This window comes from Egretta garzetta, unplaced genomic scaffold (genome assembly GCF_000687185.1).
Source record: "Egretta garzetta isolate BGI_Z169 unplaced genomic scaffold, ASM68718v1 scaffold161, whole genome shotgun sequence".
Lineage (NCBI taxonomy): Eukaryota > Metazoa > Chordata > Aves > Pelecaniformes > Ardeidae > Egretta > Egretta garzetta.
The window spans coordinates 2316231-2336557 of NW_009258754.1; positions in this window are offsets into that span (position 1 = coordinate 2316231).

The window sequence follows — 20327 nt, forward strand, 5'->3', positions numbered from 1 at the left end:
TGGAGATACGTTTTGAGCGAAAAGCTGCGTGGTGTACACCTATGAAAATATTTAAACCACGAGTATGTGATAACATGTGCACAAAGTTTACCTCTTTCTATCTGTGAGATGAAGGGAGTTTAGGGGAGGAAAAAAGCATAAAGGATTGGCTCCAAAGATGTTAGATTTATTTTAGAAATAATACTGAAATACACTAGTGTTATGTAAAACTAATGCAAAAAAAAATTCTTAATGCATTTGTTTTACCTGCAATGCCATATTTGCTCAGCAGATCAGCACTTTGGAACACTGATTACTTACAATGGTCACCTATACACCATATTTACAATATTCACTTGGACTCAGCTTCACTTCAGCGTTTGGGGATTTTTGAAGCTCTGAGGTTTGTCCAGTTTTCCAGTTGAACGAGGCACAAGTAGGTCAAATGACTTTCCAAAGTCACAGAGAATATGTATTATTTACTTAAAGTCAGAAATCCAGAACACTCCTACTTTTAGTTTTCTTGCTTGAAAAGCTAAAACTTGGTCCATATATTCCAAACAAGAATGATATTCTGCAGAAAAATGATGACAAAAAATTCCCTGTAACTTGTGAACAAGTGTTTTCTATATAATAAATAGCTATGCTAGAAAAAACTACTGTTACTATGTCTACTTGCTCCCTTTCCCATTTCATATATACAAAGTAACACATATTAAAGAGACATATGCTACAGAAGCTAGCAACAGTTCAGAATTCAGAGTTTAAGCTTCAGAGGATAACATTTGATTAGTTTCAGAGTTGTTCGACTTTTCTGAACAACAGGTACCCTGATCCATCAGTAGGTCTCCTGGACCAGAGAATATTAATAACAGAGACTTCATCTTGAACCTAGTCACTATAGAAAGTTGTATCTATTCCCCAGCTTCACCACAAGTCAAAAAGTTGTCCAAATAAACAACTACAACGGAGAGGTATAAAGAGGCTTATTCAGCTGAACTCTCAACAGATGTTCTTAAAAATCTGCCTAAAAGAAAGCATGCACTGCCATGCGAGTATACCCAAGCTAACGAGCCTATTATTTGGAAGATGCCACCTGTAACATAGCTCAGTAGGAAAGGTGTAACACTGCACAGGTGCAGTCATTTTTTCTAATACCACAGCTAGCTTACAGATCTCTACTGACTCATGAGCCAGTCTAGTCCTCAGGTGATATGCACAGATGTACCATTCTAAATGCAAGGGTGAAAACTGTGATCAAAATGAAACCAACTTTGTCCATGTAACAGATTCAGAAAAGTATTAACCTTTTAGTAATTAATTCAGTTGTTTGTGATTAGGACTCCTTCAGTCGTGTGAGTTGCAGCATAAGATACTAACTCAGAAACAGAAAAAATCTACAATTACAACTGGTTAGAAAATTTTTGATAAAATATTTTTTACATTTCAACATTTCATACAAAAGTTGAACTTTTAAAACAGCTATTGCCAAAGCAAAGGTGGGAACACAAAGCCAGCTGTTACCAGAAAGTGAGCCAAGAGTTAATGGATCCAGGGAAGCCTTACATGAGCAAACCAGGACCAAGTCTGAGCACAACAGGCAGCAAAAACAACAGTTACAAGTTCATAGCTTCTTCTAAAAATTACACCTAAAAAATAATCTTCTTCCTGAAACAAAAAATGCTATCTAGCTACCCTTGAACCTTTGCTTCTTAAGTGCAGTTGACTTCAAAGCTCTTAGTTTGTATCTGATCCTTTAGGGATCCTTTACAGATTTTAAGGATTTCTAAAGCACCTACTTGTCCCTTAGGACACTCAGCACAACACGTCACTAGTAATACCATAAATAGTTTGAATTACCACGTTTACATTTTGAACACCAAGGCACTCTTAAATAACACAGCAACATGCCACTTCTGCATTGATAATAGGTGTAGTATGTTCAGCATCAGACTTTTTGCATTTATATGGTCTGCATGCAATTCTGTACGCGTGCAATTAACTACTCTTTCAGAGCCTATACATGCCACATTAGAAGTATGCAAGGGCAATCTTGTTTTTTGTTGCCCTGAAAAGCAACACAGACTCAAACTGCAAACAAAACAACTTATTCAAGAAAATGGCTGCTAAAACTCCCTTTCAAAGGCCACATAATACATAACACAAACCTTTGCCCTCAAAGCAGACACTAAATCCTCCTCAATAATCCAACATACCTCCATCCTGTGATTGGCCTACATAAGTGAAAAGTTCTTCTGCTTTTTTCTGAAACCAGGCCAAGGTGCTTCTGCTCTTTCCAACCTCATTTCTCTAAGGAAAACTTAGCTGCCCTCTTCCTGGTCTTTTATCTTGTACAGCTGGCCCAATTTTCTACCACTCCTTAATTGTAACTTGGGTTAACTCCTTCATTACTGGAAAGAGTTCATGATCATAGATAATACTTAGGAAAATAAGGGCAAACACTGGATCAAAGTCCTAAAAAGCATTGCAGGTTATAGATCTATTTGTGACTGTTCCTTTATGCATTGGTCCCTGCATAAACCAGAAAAGGCTGCTCCTGTAGCTGTGCTTATGATTTCTGTGCTTTAATTAAACATTTCACATAATTTCAAGGACTGAAGAAGAGACAGTAAGGTATAAGTATTTCATTTATCAAGATAGTTTTGCCAGCAGGCAACAAACTGATGACTGATACTTAAAAAGTCAGATCCAGTAGTAATGTAGTGGCAGGCAGATTTTCACACTCTCTGATCATTTGCATAATTCAGTCTTTACCACCATTAGAATTTGTGCTGGTTTTATTTACGGTGCTCCCAATAGCAGCATTCTGTTCTCCAGCAGTGCAAGAAGCTACTCCTTCCCCTAGCAATATTCACTGGGAATCTTTCAGAACTCTAAACTGCTTTCTAACTTCACAGAGCATGCGTGAAGTACTCTAAGTTAGAACATATCTAAATTCAGATTTCTCTATCATATCAAGAAGACTGTCTACTTATGTGAAGCTGCCTCTACAAACCAATGCATGCCTTTTATTACCTAGCTAACAGGTAACAGTAACAACGTATGCTAATATTCTGCTTGCATCTGAAAGAGTGAAATTCCTAATCACAGATTGAGAGATACTTTGAAGTATTGTTTTTACGCATGTGTTTTTACCACTGAAGTCAGTTGGGCTTCTGAGACATTCGGGAAAGATGGGATTAAAATGTTCTGAGATAACTAAAAGTTTTGAATGTTTGAGTCAGCATTCAGACTGTCAGAGACTTTCCCATTCAGGCTTGGAGAGTCAGAATGGAAATGATTTGCATGAATTAAATTATGCTAGAAAAAGGCAGGAATAAGAAAAGCAAAGTACATTGGAGAACCTCAGAGGAAACTCAGAGGATTCAAGGGAGAATGAGGAGAGCAGTTTGTATATTGCTTAATTCAATAATCTTGCTTAATCCTACTGAATTATTGCTTACTTCAGGCAAACTATAATCAAATCAGGTCTCTATCAACTGGTTGCTAGGCTATAAATGTTAAGATGAACCACTCTTACAATAATTTCAATACATCCCAGCCCTTACAAATAGTTACTGCTGGTTGACAGCATATGCCACCATTTGCCTTGTTCCCTAGCTTACTCATGCAAGTTCTCCCGTCTGCACTTCACGTACTGATTCCAACCTTGGAAGTGACTCTTTGTGGAAGTACGTCAAGAGGAGAAAGTTCTGAAGGGTACCACAAATTTGGAGATGAGATGGAAAGAATTAATATGCATTAGAAAAGCTTCATTGCCTGCCATTTTTTAAGGAAGGGGATTCTTAAACGCAGGGACAGTATGAAGTTCATATTAACTCTCAGATCCTTACTTTACAAAAAAAAAAAAAAAGGAAAAGAAAAGGTTAAATACAAACATGAATACTCAAAAAGGATGTCACACATGAATACAGTGAATTCACAGAATACTTATCAATCTGTCACCTTCTGTGGCATCTCTGTAACTTTTACACTAGCAATTGTATTTAAAATAAATTTGTAATTCCACACATCTAATATAACAGAATGTATAAAGCAAGATGTCTAGGAGAGAACATAAGGCAGCTGAACTGATTTTCCTACCACATGAACATTTTGGTTTATTATTTATCAGGTTCTTGCCCAGGACTATCCTACATGGAACTGCAATACCTCTCTGGTCACATGCAGTCTTTTTCTTTTCATAGTTAGCCAGGGTCCTCTTGGGTGGCTATGAAGAGTTTGCTGACTGCAGCTCACATTTGCCAATCCTAGTGTTATTCTTTGTCTGTGACTACCTAATTGGCACATGCTGCCTCAGTCACTGTCCAAATGTTCTAATTAGCATTCACAGTATCATCAGGAAAGAGAGAGCAAGTATCTTCTGTGGCTTGTTTAGATATCTCCTGTTTCATATACAGGATTTATCATCAGAAACACTTGTGATGTCTGACCTTGATATGTATAGAAAATTTTGCCTGGGCATGCTGCCAGACACTTTGTTTGATATCTACATTTTCTCCCTCTTGGCTGCCTTGTTGTATTTTTTTTCCCTTCTGGCTTCTTGGTTTTTCTCGTAACTACTTCAGGGCTCATTATCTTTACCCAAAGCCACTGGTATTACCAATCTTTCCAGTCATACCTTTTAAATGTTGTTCTTAATAACATACTGTAAAACGCGGAATATTTCAGAAGCATCTAACTAACTTAGGAACTTAAATTTCCCTGACTTTCATAGTTGTAGACTCACATAGGGTATGACAATAATATTTTACACTTACAGCTATAAAAGTACATATGAACACATATTAAAATATTTAATATAATATGATGTTTGACTCTTAAGGCATAGTTTTTCAATATTTTAACAAAATTTCTTGGATAGTGTAAAAAGAAAGAAATGCTCATTGTGATACTCTGCTATTGTCCCTTGAGAATTATGATAATTTGGTGAGAAGATAAAGTGTATTTGTTACAGCTACGAATATCTTCTTCTCCTACATACAAGCTCAACTCTAATATCCAAAAATATATGCATATTAGGTTCCCTTTCCCAAACTCTTTGACAGGATTAAAAAAGTGATGTTGCTAATAATTGGAATTTTTTCAACTCCTAATTGCTTACTTCTCTCAGAATTTTTTTTGAAAAAACAATTGAGATAAAATCCATCACAAGGTAAACCACTAGCTACTTCTGAAAGCCAAATGGGTTATCTCTACTGCTTTGCAAGTCTGTTAACTTCAGGAATCTTCCATGGCATTATAATACATTTCTTATTTTTACCATCTTACAGGATAATTACTTCTTTTATCCCCATTTAAACATTGAGATTACATGTATCTTAGACTAGTTGGTCCTGCCTTAATCTTATTCTTACTATTTCTGCTAATATCAAAAAGCTGTGTCACTGGTAATTTTCTGTACTAGTGACCAAAGAGATACATGAAGTACAAGGAAAAAAAAAATCACAAAGTAACAAACCAGGACCTTGAAATTTGAGGCACTGGGAAATAACGTCTGTCATCAGCTTGCTAACATTTTTGTATTGATATGCTGAAGGTACCGTTTTATGAATCACCGAGTCGGTGTATAGGCAGACTGCATCCAAATGAAAGCTGCAGGGAAAAAAAAGAGAGGGGCAGACAGACAGACAGAAACTTAGCCAGATTTTGAAGCTTAGCAAGGAAAAGTTTTTGTAATTTCTGTTCTGAAATTTAGCTTGTCTAAGCAATTATATTAAGAAAAATGCAAGCCAGCTACTGAAGATCTTGTGTATAGGTCAAAAATGTTGAACTACTATGCAAAGGAAAAGGTGATGACAAAATATTCTGTATCAAGCCCAAAGAACTGCCCAATCCCATCTACAGAGAAATAAAGGCTATCCAAGCTACCTTAAACTCTGAGGACAGGACATGCACACCACCCAGATTAGATGCTCCCAGGTCCTTAGGAGAAACTGTAACTTTTCAAGACTTATACATGGTTATTAAATTTTATGCAAGGTGGAGTGAAGATTTCCTTGTGAAAAAGGAGGAAGTCTGCCTGAAGCTAAAGCAAATTGGTATTGTTGACCTTGGCCCTGACTCTGCTCCTCTTTGAGTTAACAGAAATACTCCTATTAGTTCCATTGAGGCCTGGATCATGCCTCCTGTTGAAGTAAAATCAAAAGCTTTAGGTTAGAGAAATTTCAGGCAACCCTAGGATTACTGAGATACAGCACGATGTCCTAACATTGAAGAGTTACTGTCTCATGTAGTTTGAGTGTCTCTTTCATTAACAAGAAAAACTTGTGTATGCATCCAAAAAGACACTGGAATCTCAATTAACTGTGAAAAGGAATTAGTTAAAGAAGCTTTATTTTTTTAGATGAAAACTAAATCTATGCATCAAACCATGAGGAGTCAGATGACTCCCCTGTTTTGGGTAAGCTGGGATATACATCTCAGGACCACAAGCTCAAAGTGACTTAAATGCTTACATTTCACTGAACCTCAGTTTTTTTCCTATTTCAGTGAGAATAATAGTATTACTTTCTCAGAAACATTGTGACACCAAATATACATAAAATACTAAATTTCTCAGTTTCTTGTGCTAAATACAACTACAAAGACAAGGTCAAATCTGACTCCAATACGTATTAATTAACTGTTTCAACCCAAGCAGTAGGAAAGCTCACCATATTTGTTGGATTTGTGTTCTTTCTTAAAAATGTGTTTGCTCAGTTCAAAAATCTGCTTTGTATATTCCTTTCACCAAATATCAAAGCAATTGACAAATGATAGGTAATTGCAGTAAATCAGCTAAAAAGAAAATAAATTAGAAAAAACGATCCTAATAGGCATGACAATTTGAACAGATTAGGTGTATTCTGCACAAAATTTTTTCCTTGTTTTTTTAAAATCATTAAATATGGTAAGTCAGCTATCTGGACAATGCATACCTTTCCGATGAGTTGAAGGTTTAGCTAGAAACTTAATCCAATGCCTGTGAGAAACCTCTTTTTTGCTCCAGTGGAGTTTAAAGGTGTAGAGTTTACTGCCATATTTCTCAACAGTTTATTTGAACCACGTCAGGCTTCCCTAAGCCACTGTACATGGGAGCAGGGTCAGAACTACAGTCAGCTAGTGTCACTATTTTAAGTGAATGCAATTTTTCAAACTAGCATTTACACCTTACAGATTTTTATACTAATAAAAGTCATATATTCCCTGTATGTTTACAAATCTTGCTTAAGGACTGCAAATTATTATATATAGTACTTAATCTTAACTAACATAATGTGTTGCCTGCTAAAACCTGGGGGTTTACCACATTCAAGATTCTAATCCTGTAAAGAGCCTTCCGCTCAGTCTGCTTTTGTATGAGGGACAAGCAGGATTCTCAACCCTTTTCTACTCTCAAGAATTATAGGTGTGTAAGAGTTGTCTTTCTGTCTGTGATCTGGGTGAAGAAAATGACCTGTTGTGTGGCAAAAATAAATCACTTTTCATACGAGGGGAGAACCAGGGTTAAACACTGAAAGTTACTGAGGGAGTGAATTCTTGATTTTTTTAATCTTGATTATCCAGTAATGCAAAGCACAAGGTGTAGCTATGATCATGGAGTTTGGACAGAACAAACCAATTTCTCATTACATTTTCAGCAGATTTGACTACCTGTCTTCAGAGCGTGCAGCTATTAAATTTAAGTAGAACACCACAATGGCTTACTTTAATACAAATCCCCACATGGTGGGGATATCACTTTAAGGAAACCATACTTCAGAGAAAGCAACTCTCTATTTCACCACAGTATTTCAAACCAGGGAGGATATATTTCCACAGAGAATTTTTTCTTAAGGAGTATTATTGATGCCAATATTGGGAAACATGAATACAGTTGAAATAATAGTTAAGGTACTTAACACAGGAATAGTCACTATGCTTTAATTGTTGCTTATGTAAGGAGGAACTACAATCCAGTGAATGTTATTGTTACTTTTGCTTTGCACTCAACAACAGTGACTATGGTTCCTCCTCATAACAAAAAAAATGGCAAGTATCTCCAAAACTGCATAGATACAGTGGCTTCATGACCTGTCTCCCTCCACATCAAAGCACTGATAATAGGTAAGGGACAGGGACCAGAGTTACAAACCTTTTTTCAAGGAGGGTGGGGGGGGGAGCATAACATGGCATATACAAAAATGTCTAATGCAAAAAGAAAAATTCTATATCTGATTAGCATTATTAGAATCTTATGACTGAAAAATGAACATGCAACAGCTGAGAACACATCATCACTAAAAGCTAGTTCTTGGAAGCTAGTAAATGCAGAGTTAAAGCCAAAAGTTCAATGTTGATTCTGTCCCATCTGCTTTGTATGTTAAAATATGTCACATGGTTTGAGTTATTTTACATTTCTTGATTTACTCAGGTTATAAGAAAAATTCTGACTAGAATTTCTCACAGTCTGACACACATACATATGAAATGAACATATTCTATTTTTGGCTAAAAGTTTCAATCTCACTGAGATCTAATAAAGAAGTCCAGTTTGAAGGAATTTGATTTAATAACATTAGTTCTGTATATGTTTGATATTAGCTGGTGGAAACTTAACACTGCCTCAGCCTGAAAGGATTAAAATATTTGAATGCCTTCATCCTGGATGAGGCTTTAACAGAAAAATGCCAGGTGGTTCAGATGGGATAAGTGAAGATGGGAGAAGTCAAGTGACTGGAACCTGATTTCCCACAGATTTGGGTCCTTTGCCATGTTAAGTCCACCACTGTGGTAACTCCAGCATCCTCCATATCCCATAATATTCATAGTGAGCAAGAGAAGCTTGTGTCGTCTGAAGCTCTGCTACCAGCTGACTGATGGTTATGTGCCTGCTGATGGGCCATCTAGCTTATGCCAGACAGAGCACATGATATCTGAGCTCCCCTGGGTTTTTACTTGGTGAACACTAATTTGACTCTTTTTCCTACTTGTCAGTAGCTGATTCTCATGAAATTTGAAGGTACAATCCTCCTCATCATCATCTGTTGCAACTGGCTGAATGTGACATGAAGGTCAGAAATTGGTGAAGATGACAGGTAAGCTCAATAACTTACAGTTACTAATTTGAGAAATCATCATGTACATGATCTAAATATTAAAACTGAAGATGGAAGATAGCATATCTGGATGCCATATAGATTTTCATGGCATTTTAAATGGCTAGTGTCATATGCTACACATTTATATGACAATTGCATTTTAAAAAGTATTGTATCAATCTGTGCAACTAAGGGATTTCACCTACCAGAAAAGAAAAAGAAAAAAGCACATCAGCATTTCATAAGTCATCTTCTATTTTCCTAGCACACATAACAATCAAACAACAAGGAGTTTGAACCATTCATGGCTTTGTTTAGCTGGTAACTTTTAAACAGATTCTGAAGGTCATGACTTAAACAGAGGGAGCTGTATTTTCTATTTTGGTCTAGTTTTAATTTGGGTAATCTTTCCATTAAATATAGCTATTTATGACATTTGTTAAAAGCCTATACTGCTAATTTAGCTTTAAAAAAAAATCTAATGGAGTTGTATTGGAAGTTTTCCATAAAATTAATGTTCCAGACTTAATGGATGTCTAAGGTATCATTATTAACGGGAATATTCCATAAACTAAAATCAGAGCCTTTGAATTGGTGATCTGATACAGTTAGATTGGAACCTATTGAAAGCTGGAACTGTGCCAAAGTACCCAGAAATTCAATTTAAACACCTTATGGAGGTTAATGCTTTTACAGTATTTACTTTAATTAGTGTTTTATTAAATGCTCAATTTCACTCACATACTTGGGCAAGAGTAGCAGCCACCCTGTGGATATGGCAAGTATGACAGAGGAAGATCACTTTACTCTGTCTACATCTGTCAAAAATACTGATCTTCTCTATGATTTCTAGGGTTATATTGCTTTTGGCAATTTTACCACGTCACTGAGAAAGTCATATGAAGTCATATGTGTGTATCACAGAGTGTACCGTGGCCAACCAAGATTACATTAGAACTGTAGGTCTCATCACAAATAATTTTGCTCTACAGATTTACTCCTCCTATTGGTCTGCACTAATTGATAATGTAAATATGGACTGTAACTGTCCAAAATTCTTGGGCTGTGCGCATGTCTTGCCTTCGCTCCCATGTTGAATTTAAAAGCACCACGTTTATCTGGTTAATTACACTATACATTTTTATCCCGTGGGGTAGGAATGGATTGCCACTGTAGCTAACTCTTAACACAAGAGAGTTTATTCTTCCTTTACTTGGGACTGGTCCTAGGCCAACGAAATAAGATTTTGTCCCTGTTGACTGCAATAGGCTTACAAACAATTTCTTACTCTATAAGTGAACTCCATAAATGTTTAAGTCTCAACTCATATATCAGCTTCACAAGGCCATCATATTAAAGCTTTTTTAATGTAAAATAGATACAAAACATTTCTGTTATTTCTTCCCCTCCAGTGTGGAAGTTTAGTCTTCAAGATGCATCTACTAGCATACAGTAATGATAATGATTCAGTTATGAACCAAGGCAGATTTTCTACACTGAGAGAATTCATTAGTTGATATTCTCTTATTTCTTGGCACCACCAGGCCCAAAGCGTATCCTTTTATGGAAAGCACATTCTGAGCTTCCAAATGGCACCAAACAAAAGCCACTATTGTAGCAGACGCCCTTATATTGTATTGTCTTCTTCTACAGTGCTGTTATAGGCACCTGAATTCAGTAAGCACCTTTAGTAAAACTCGGCAATTAGGGAGGCAGATATGTTTGTTTGATTCTCTTTTTAGGTTCATTTTATTATGGACTAGAGTATACACACACATGCACATGCTAATAAAGACAAGAAAGATAAGAGAAATGTCTTTAAGCTTTCATTATCAGCACTGACACACAGAGCAAAGGCACATGCAAGTTTTCTAGCCTGGTTTAAAAATGTGAGGGCTTTAGAAGAGTTTCTTTTATTGATGAATACACAGTAGAGCTGATTTGAAGGCACATTTAAACATGCACATGAGGTAAGCTATTGAGTCACCTTCTGATACTCCTGCTCTTCCCTAGTAACTGCCAATGATGAAAGAAATTAAAAAAGTGTAAGTCCCCTAATATTTAGAATACAGTACTGGAACAAAAGAATATGCACATAGTAAATAGCACTGAGTAGTCAGTGCATAAAGATAAGGTTCACACACTATCTTATCCCCTGGAAACATATTAATTTGCGAGACTGCATATACTCTGGATTTAATTCTTGTCTTTATAAATAACTTTTTTGTAGTCTTGATCAAAACACTCACTGTGCTGTATTCCTTCCATCCAATGAATTAAGGCCATACCTTCCAGAGAGGAACTAATTCATTCATGGTTATAAAATCAGTGAATATTTATTAAGATAATGTTGTATAAATATTTAGACACCTATTTGACATCATGGCCAAGAGATACAGAGGTACACAAGCAATTAAATGGAAAGAAAAATTAAAGGGATACAAAATTTAGAAAGGATGTGTCTACAAATAAAAAGAAAGAGAAAATAAGTGAATCTTTCAAAATAAAGAAGAAATCAAGAAAACAGAACAGCACTTTTGACCTAAAAAGATCAAAAAATAATATAGGGTAGAATAGATCACTAAAATAAGAGATCAGAAGGGTGGAACAGATTATTAGGAATAGAAAAGAAAAAAAAAAAACCACAAGAAGAAAAAAACAGGGAAAAAATAATTTCTATCAAGGAACATTTATGCAAAACAGGAATTTTTTTTAACCTGAAGTGCTGTAAAAGAAATTCAATACTACTAAAAAAAAAATAAAACAAACACACAAAAAAATTTAAAAAACCCCCCTGCTATTAAAATCTGCAGTAAGTACCTTCCAGGAAGAGGATTTTTTTTTTTCAAGTTTATTTTTATTTTCCAAAGACTGAGCACAGTGAATCAGAAACATTTGTAAGTCACTAGGAGTAGCTTCAGGCCTAGACAATTTCAGTCGGATTGCAATGTTTGACATAATTCTGGAAGGAAACTGGCTAGGAATAAAATTAAGAGTGAGGGAAACTAATCTAGGTCACATTTTTGGCTGCTGAAAATCAGCTTCAGTGGTACAACACCCATTTATATCCACATGGAATAAGGCTATGGAGATATTGTAATACTTGGTTTCTGGAAGCACACTGATGTCTTATTTCTTGACTGTCTCTCTGGGGACCTCAGAAGGTAAGCATGGTATTATACCATGCTGGAGCTTAGAAATGATAGAGCAGTTTATGGGAAGTGCGTAGCAGGAGGGGATAGAAATAGAAAAATGAATCAGGGACGCATTCATTCAACTCTTTCTGGATGTGCCTGCACTACTGCCTTGAGCTTATGCAGCCTGTGGCCACAAAGCATGTTTTCAGCTGGTTAGCCTATGCTGAGCTCCATGTTGATGAAACATTATAGGGGTCATAAAAGATGTGAGCACAAGCAAAAATGGCTACAAGAAAAATTACAAAATTTCAGGGTAAAAATCAGGTTTATCCACCACTGCTGGCTCCTTTAATAAAGGTATGCAACACCTATAGTGTAAGGTACCTTTCTTGTAGTCTTTCATACTGGTACTTTTTTGTTGCCTGCACAGCTCTCTAGCCCAAGGATGTGACTGGAACATCAGGTACAATTTTGCTCTAAGGTCCATCTGGCTGCAAATGGTAGTGGCAATCAGACCTGCAACATGGTTTCAGTAGTAGGTGCCATCATACGTTAATTCCTTAAGTGACTGAAAGGTTTGAAGCTATTTGCTTAGTTCAATATTTAAAAGTACTCTAACATTTGCATTTCAATCCTCACATTCAATGAGCCACTACTCTTACAAGAAAGATAGAAAGATGCCTGTAAGCCATTGTACATGATCTTCTGGCTATAAATGAAAAGTAGTATTTCTGACAGCTCTGTGCCAGGATAAGGAAAGAGAGCTTATTGCATTTAAGAAGCAAGATACTGCATATAGCAGACGATTGCCACATCAAGGCCTTTAATTACAATGAGAACTGTCCATGCTTTTAATACCTCAACTTTTATGGGCCAGAGCAGCAGCTAAAGTGCTTAGGTGAGGCTGTAATGTTGTCTTCTAGACACTGGCTGAGAGTCAGTGCTCTTATGTCAGAAAGTAGTAGTGTAGTGCAGCGTATTTCTAACTACTGACCCAAAGACTGGAAGTTCCAGCCATAACTTAAACAGGCTGATTACATGGCTATTCCTCTGTGAAAATGGGGGAGTATATAAAGCTCTTATCAGACTGAAGAAGTAGAATAATGTCCTTGCAATTTTTCTTCCACCAGGATGAACAGATCAGTCCAGACCAGACCAGTCCAGGTCACGGGCCCACTAGAAGGGCTTCAAACAAGCATGGAAAGGCCTGGATGTGAGCACGTGTCGCACATGGCATTAATATTGCTTGAGGCATTGCTGAGAAACACCAGCTAATGGTAATATTGTACCTGGTACTCGTATGGTACTGTCCTAGGAAGGATACAGGAATGCAGTTCAGAGGCTGAGCATATGTTGCATCTGTCAGCATAGCATATGAAAGGTAAATGGTGAGGCAGCAAAGAAACTAAGGGTGAGTGTTAATAGGATGCTTGTTATTCCATGGCACTGTAAGGCTGGCAGCCTACACTCCAATGCTCTGTTTCTTGGGTAGATGATGTTTCAAATATTAATCCCTTTAAACCACATGAAAATTCCTGCCCTGCTGGTGGCCTTCTTGTAGGTTTTGTTATTAGCAGGGGTGATTTGGCTCCGAGCAAGGTATTTTAAAGCAACCCTTGTAAGCTGGATGCCAGGGAACAACAGAGACTGAAAAATCTTCTTCCAGATAGACAAAATATATCTAATCCTATAATAGCTAGCATGAGATTTTTGGCAGACATCCCAGAGTGAAGGACAGAGCTGATCAATATTAAACATTCACAAGAAAGTGGAGCAAGACAACAAGAAAAATAGGGGAGGTAACCACTATTTTGAGAGAAGAGGGAATGCTCAGGCTAAGGGAAGCAGAGTTGGTATTTGGACATTCAGTTAAATGCAGATTTTTTCATTTGGACTGTATAGCTGTTGAACGTGATTAACTACAAGCACAGTTATAACTGTCTCACAAGGCTTCTCTGAAATACAGTTTTTTCCGGAGCTCTTCAAATTCCACAGCTGAAATATGACATTCTTTTTAAGAAAACAGCTCTACAGGTATTCTTTTAATAAGGTTAGCTTACAGCTTTTCATCTACATCCTTTGTGCAAGAGAGAAGAAGAAAGGAAAAAAAAAGTAGCAACCTGTCTCACAGAACTTTAAAGTTTGAAAATGAGAAGGAAAGAAAATTAATCAATAAAAGAAAAATATTCCCCATCAAGTTAGTGTATTCCAATAACATGTAGCTTTTCAAATGCTGTTCCAGGAATTCTATACACCGAATTTCAGAACAGGATTGGTTCTTAATTCATTCACACAAGGACATAATGTGGCCCATGTCATTCTAAATCCCCAGGATTGTTTATGATGTCTGTCACAATTAAGTTCATCTGTGCTTTGAATTTAATTCTCCTTTCCTTAAGCTTTTGAGTCTTTTGTTCAAGAAAACCCATTCAGAGATCGTCTCTAAGTCTTAATAAATTAGAATTGCTTTGACAAGCAACTGTTTTAGACCTTACTGTTATGCACAAGAGCTAAAAAGAAAGTGAACGTAAATGTATATTATATCAGGTGTTATAAAGTTGGCTTGTAAATCTCTTAAACATTCCTCCTATTCACCCGACTTTCTACAGTTCATTTTTTATGTCCCCAATCTAAACTAAAATCTGAGGGTTTCTTACATTCTTCTAATCCCTCTGTTTCTAGTGCCCTGAATGCCAGACTCACATATTTTGGATGCATACCCTGCATGCAAAAGGAAGGATATTCAAATAACACTTCAGAATGTCAGCCAAGCATATTTCCTTTTAAACTCATCCTCAGTTCATGCTGTTTCTTTTGTACTCTTCTTAACAAAAATATGCTCTTTTCCCTTTAAGCTTTTCAAAGAGATAGGGAGTGTCTGGGAAACCTGGAACATCTCTTACCTTATCAGCACAGGAATGAGAGGCAAACCTGTAGTCAGCAGCACCTGAAGAAAACAGGGGATTTCAACTCTTCAGCGGGCATGAGACCAGTATTTCAAGATGAAGTCCTTCTCGATCAACATGAAGAAGCAGGGGATGGAGGAGATTCAGGAGCCTTCATGTGATGGGGCATCCTCTCCAAATTTGCTCCTAGCAGCAGAAGATGACAATTGACTGTTTAGCATATCAGAAAGGGCAGTTGTTTTGGGATGCTTACCTCTGGCTGCTAGTACAAAGAACAGTCTTACAATTTCCTCTTCATTAATATTTTCCTCACTGTCTGGGGGTGACAATCTTTTTACATGATACATTTGATTTTCCTGCTCACACTTGCCCAGTAAAGGGAACCAAATTAGAGGGCATGACCCAAACAACAGGCATCTTTGTATATAGCTGTTCTCTGTAAATATCATCTTGTTTCTATTCACTTCACTTGAGCTGAATTCCCCTCCAGAGGGTAATGAGACTCTGTTCCTAATCACATAACTCCTACGTTGCAATGAGGTTTAATGGAAGCCTTAAAAAACTCCTACCATCTACTATGAAGGTCACTTTATAAGAGAGAAGGTTTCTGTAGTAACTAGTAATAAGTAAAAGATACTTCTCTAGCTTTCCTGTGTGTTTCTTATCTATACTTAATTCTATTATAATAGGAAAAAATTAGAAAAATAATCAATAAACCCTTAAACCACATAGGAACAGGAGGAGACAAGTGAATGTAAATTAATAGATGCTGTGTAATTCCAAAGAAGAAAATTCAAAGAAACTAGGCAGAATCCAAATAATTTTGTTGCTGTGTGTCTTGGTGAATGATAGCTCTGGGAACAAAATTCCAGCAAGATTTGTCAGTTAGTCAAAATAAATGTTTGTAATTATGAAACGAAGTGAGTTTTAATTCAATTGTCTCAAAATAGAAAACAGGACATAAATACAAACTTGCATGGGAGAAACTGGAGACAGAAAACAAATCATGATTGTTTACAAAGACTCCAAAGAGACCAGAGTATGCTCATTTTCAGGAGCTTGGGAGTGGCAAGTGACTTTTATTGACATTCCCTGTAGAAATAACAGATGGGATATTGGACACTTTAGTCAAAGACTCTTCTCATCCCCACATTCCTATTTCACGGGAACAGACAAAATTCATAGCCTGATATAGTTGCAGTCATAGTGATAATTGATGTATTAACTGTAGAAACATGACATGAAACTTCAGAATTTAATTCAAAACAATAAACACCACCTAGAAACATCTTAAACAACATGAATATAACTCTTTTACTCTAAGAGCCCAAGTGTTTGCTGTTCTGGTGCTGGCAGTTACTCAGTTCACTCTGCTAGGTTCCATAGCATTCTACTCAGCAAAGTTCTATCAGAATTTGTAGATAAACTGTACATGACCTTTATAAAACAAAAAATGCTACGCTCCCACTTCAGCAATCACATTAGCTCATTGTGTGGCATATCTAATAATTTGACTGCAGATAGTACCAAAATGGCCTATTTATTCTAGACCATTCCCATGACTGGCCTAGGTCATTAAAGCTTCTGAACACCTCTAAGACCCTCCAGCTCTCATAGATGATCTCTAGCTCCCAGTTGTGACTATTGTCACCTTGCCATCAGTACTGAAGGTATATCTTGCTGCTAAGGGTCACTTCAGAAGCCTAACTTTCCTTAACCAGTAAATATCCCAGCAGGATAAATTACACCCAATCTGCTGAGCTCTTAATTATCAGTCTTTCTGTAGAAGTCAACACTTACCTTAAGACTCGCTGTAAGCATAGGCAAAAGCAACAAAATAGCTCCATAAGGATATGGCCATGGGACTTCCTGATTATTTTCCTTATCTCAATGTAAGATGGACTGAGTGTTTAAGAAGCACAAGATCATGATGAGTATAGTTGGCAGGACTTGGGAGCAAGAACCTGGAGAATGCCCGAGGGTAATTCACATACTCAACAGCTGTGGCTTAGGAAGCAGACAAAGACTTTTAGATCAGGAAACAGAAATTTGTAAATTTTTTCAGGAGCTCATGATAATAATCAACAATACAAGAACTTCAGAAATTATATGGCAGAAGATTTAAGCTGCATAGGCAAATTCTGCATCAGAACTTTTTCCTCTGTTCTTAAAAGTGAAAACCTCTGACAAACTCTGTCAGGCCTCTGAATGTTGTGATGAACAGCAGGATGATGCATGCTCCAATAATCCTCTTGTCTCTATCCTCAGTACTCAGCACAGGGAAAAATTATCTGCAATGGTAATGTCATATGCAAAACAAGAGAATCACAGAATCATACTCTTTGGAAAAACTGATTGTTTCGAGTAATGAAATCAGCAGAGATTACTATCTTGATCTCATAAAAAAAGCACGAGAATGGATTTCTGCTTATCATTGCCATGCATGGAAAACTTTATCAAGCTGGTTTCTCCCAGTAACGCCCTCTTGTGGCCCGAATCATTCTTGCAGAAACCATTTTCTTTTACGGGCCTCGGAGACATCCCTCTTCCTGGGAAACTCTCTTCCACCTGAATCCCTGATATTACGCAGAGTCCAGCCCCTGGACTTTATACAAAACAATTACAGACATTTCTCTTCCACTTCTCTTCTAACTTGCAGCAAGCCATCTGCTCTGACTACCAATAGCCTCCTTCATCACTGGAGCTGAGGAAGCTGAAAGATAAACATCCCCCAGCTCCTGAGGGACCACCTACTTCAGCCCCATTAGCCACTACCTTTGCAAAGATCTGCAAATCCCTGGAACCACTTCAAAGCTGTCTTTGCCAACAACATTTGAGGGTCTCCACGCATTTCTATACTTTTTTCAATCACAAAGCCATCCACTTTCTAGTATCTCTCTACCCCACAGTCCTTAATGTACTGGTTTAGCTCAGAGCAGACCTAGACAGATTATTGTACAGTAAGGTACAATACTTCCCAACTGATTTACTAGGATGTTGGCCACTGGACCATTCTTCCCTTTTTAACTTCCATTAAGGAAGTCATATGGTTTCTCAGAAATCAAGTCGATTAAATTAGGTGAAATACATGGAACATTCCTACTGCTGTATTATCAGGAAAATCTCATCTATATATTGCCCTTGAGAGCTTGCAACCAGTTATGTCTGAGACATACTGTACTGTTTCACTCAGTCACTGATAACTAATTATGTAATTGCATATCACAGAAAAACGTGCAGCATGCGTCAGCTATGCAGTAAATATCCTTGAGTGTTTAGAATTTTTAGTTAACACAAGTGCCTTTTTTTTTCCTTTTTTTTTCTTTTTTTACACAGCTAATCACACCCTACAGTAAATAAAGATGTAACTTTAGCACAATGAGGTTAACAGAGCTTGGAAAGGGAAAACAAAGCATTAAACAGCAGAGATTTATTGGTGAGGCTATATCACAAAGGCCATGTCAAGGAAGTTCTCTATCAAATCCTTATTACCAAAGTGTAATAACTTTACGTGAACGCATACTGCATATCAAATTGACATTCAACATTCTGTACTTTGACCTAGAAGTCAGGGTAATACTAGTCTATTATTGCAGATGGTTTTTTCTTTCCTCTTTCTGGTTATTTAGATTTTCTCAATGAGTTCTGTAAAGATTTTATATCATTGTGGTTTTTACTATAAGAAAGTAATAGTGATGATCTCTCACTAGATCACCAAATTGCTTCAATAGCAATGATTTAAGACTCAGAAGCAAGGTAGGAACCACCAAACACTGTCAGAGACCCATAGACACTAAGAAAGAAGGTCCTGTGACCCTCCTTGAGTCCTGGAACCTAGGAATCAAACAGCTCAGGGTTCAGTATTGCTGCTGAAAATTGCAATAATTTAAATAAGTAGTTTATAATTAATCAGCTACAGTAATTACAGTATTTATAAGAAAATAGTTGAGTTGCTTTTGCACTCAGATTCCTAATAATTGCTTTTCACTTCAGAATATAAACAATAGAAACTACAGGCCAGGTTTTCTAAAACAGTTTTACCTCATATAATGTCTCTCAGCTTCCCTTGAAAATACAAAGTTGTATTTGATGTTTGAAAGGCAGGCAGGCAACTGGTGTCAGCTCATTGTCTTCAGACGCCTAGAGATTTCTGGTTTACTAAATTTCCTAAATTTCATTCCCCATGAGGCCCAGCTTCCTGTCATCTGCTCCCATTCAGCGTATTACTGTCTAACCCTCACTGTTCAAGAAAATATTCTTATTAGAAGAAACAGTGCTAAGGAGTTTTTCAAGTTAAAGACAATTTTGACTTACTGATTTAGTCATGTGATAACTTTTCCAACCGAAATATTTTTGATGCCAGATTTTAAATAATCTTTATTTTTCTTTAGCTTTCAGAATCTTTTAAATGTGCCTCATTGAACATGGAGGAGTTAATAGGATTTTTCAGCCACCCATAATTTATCATGCCTGAAAACATACCATATGAAAGTGATTTGATAAATTAAAAGAAAAATCACACTGTCCCCAAAATGTACCATAAAATACTGTCAAATGTGCACTAAATGCTAACTTTCTACAGTCTGTAGTAGTATGAGGCAACTCCTACATTCACTCATGACATTATCAGAGTAGCACTAAGTACAGCAGCAACATAAAGGTTTTTTTTGGAAGTTATTTAAGAATACTGATGACATTACAATGTAGGAAAGGGGAAGAAGAGACCTGAATTCCCACTACACTGGAAGATGATCAGGGAAGAGGAAGCATTAGGCATTCCAGTCCTTAAAAGCTGCCTGGGGATATCTTTAAGGAGCACAGTTACTGCCAGAGTGCCCCACTCATGCTTTCTCAGTGGAAAAAAAAAAAAAAATTGTAGCAGGAGTCTCTTCTCATGCTAAGGAAAAATGGAAAAGCTGATAAAGAAGCAAATAACCAAAATCCAAAGCCATGTTAGTCTGGAGCTGGCTTTTAGGAAATGGAGGTGCTTGTCACAGTACTTTATTTGTACCTGCCAAAGTAGCACCACAGGTTTTTTACCCCACGGATGCTCCTGATACAGAACCCAGCACATTGCTAGGACAATGAAAAGCACAATTTCAGAAAAGGGGTAAAAATTAATCAAAACTCAAACCTGTTGATTTTCAAATCAATTTTTCAGCTGTTAGAGCATGTACATTAATTTGGTGGATACACTATTAATTTATACAAAATAATAGATG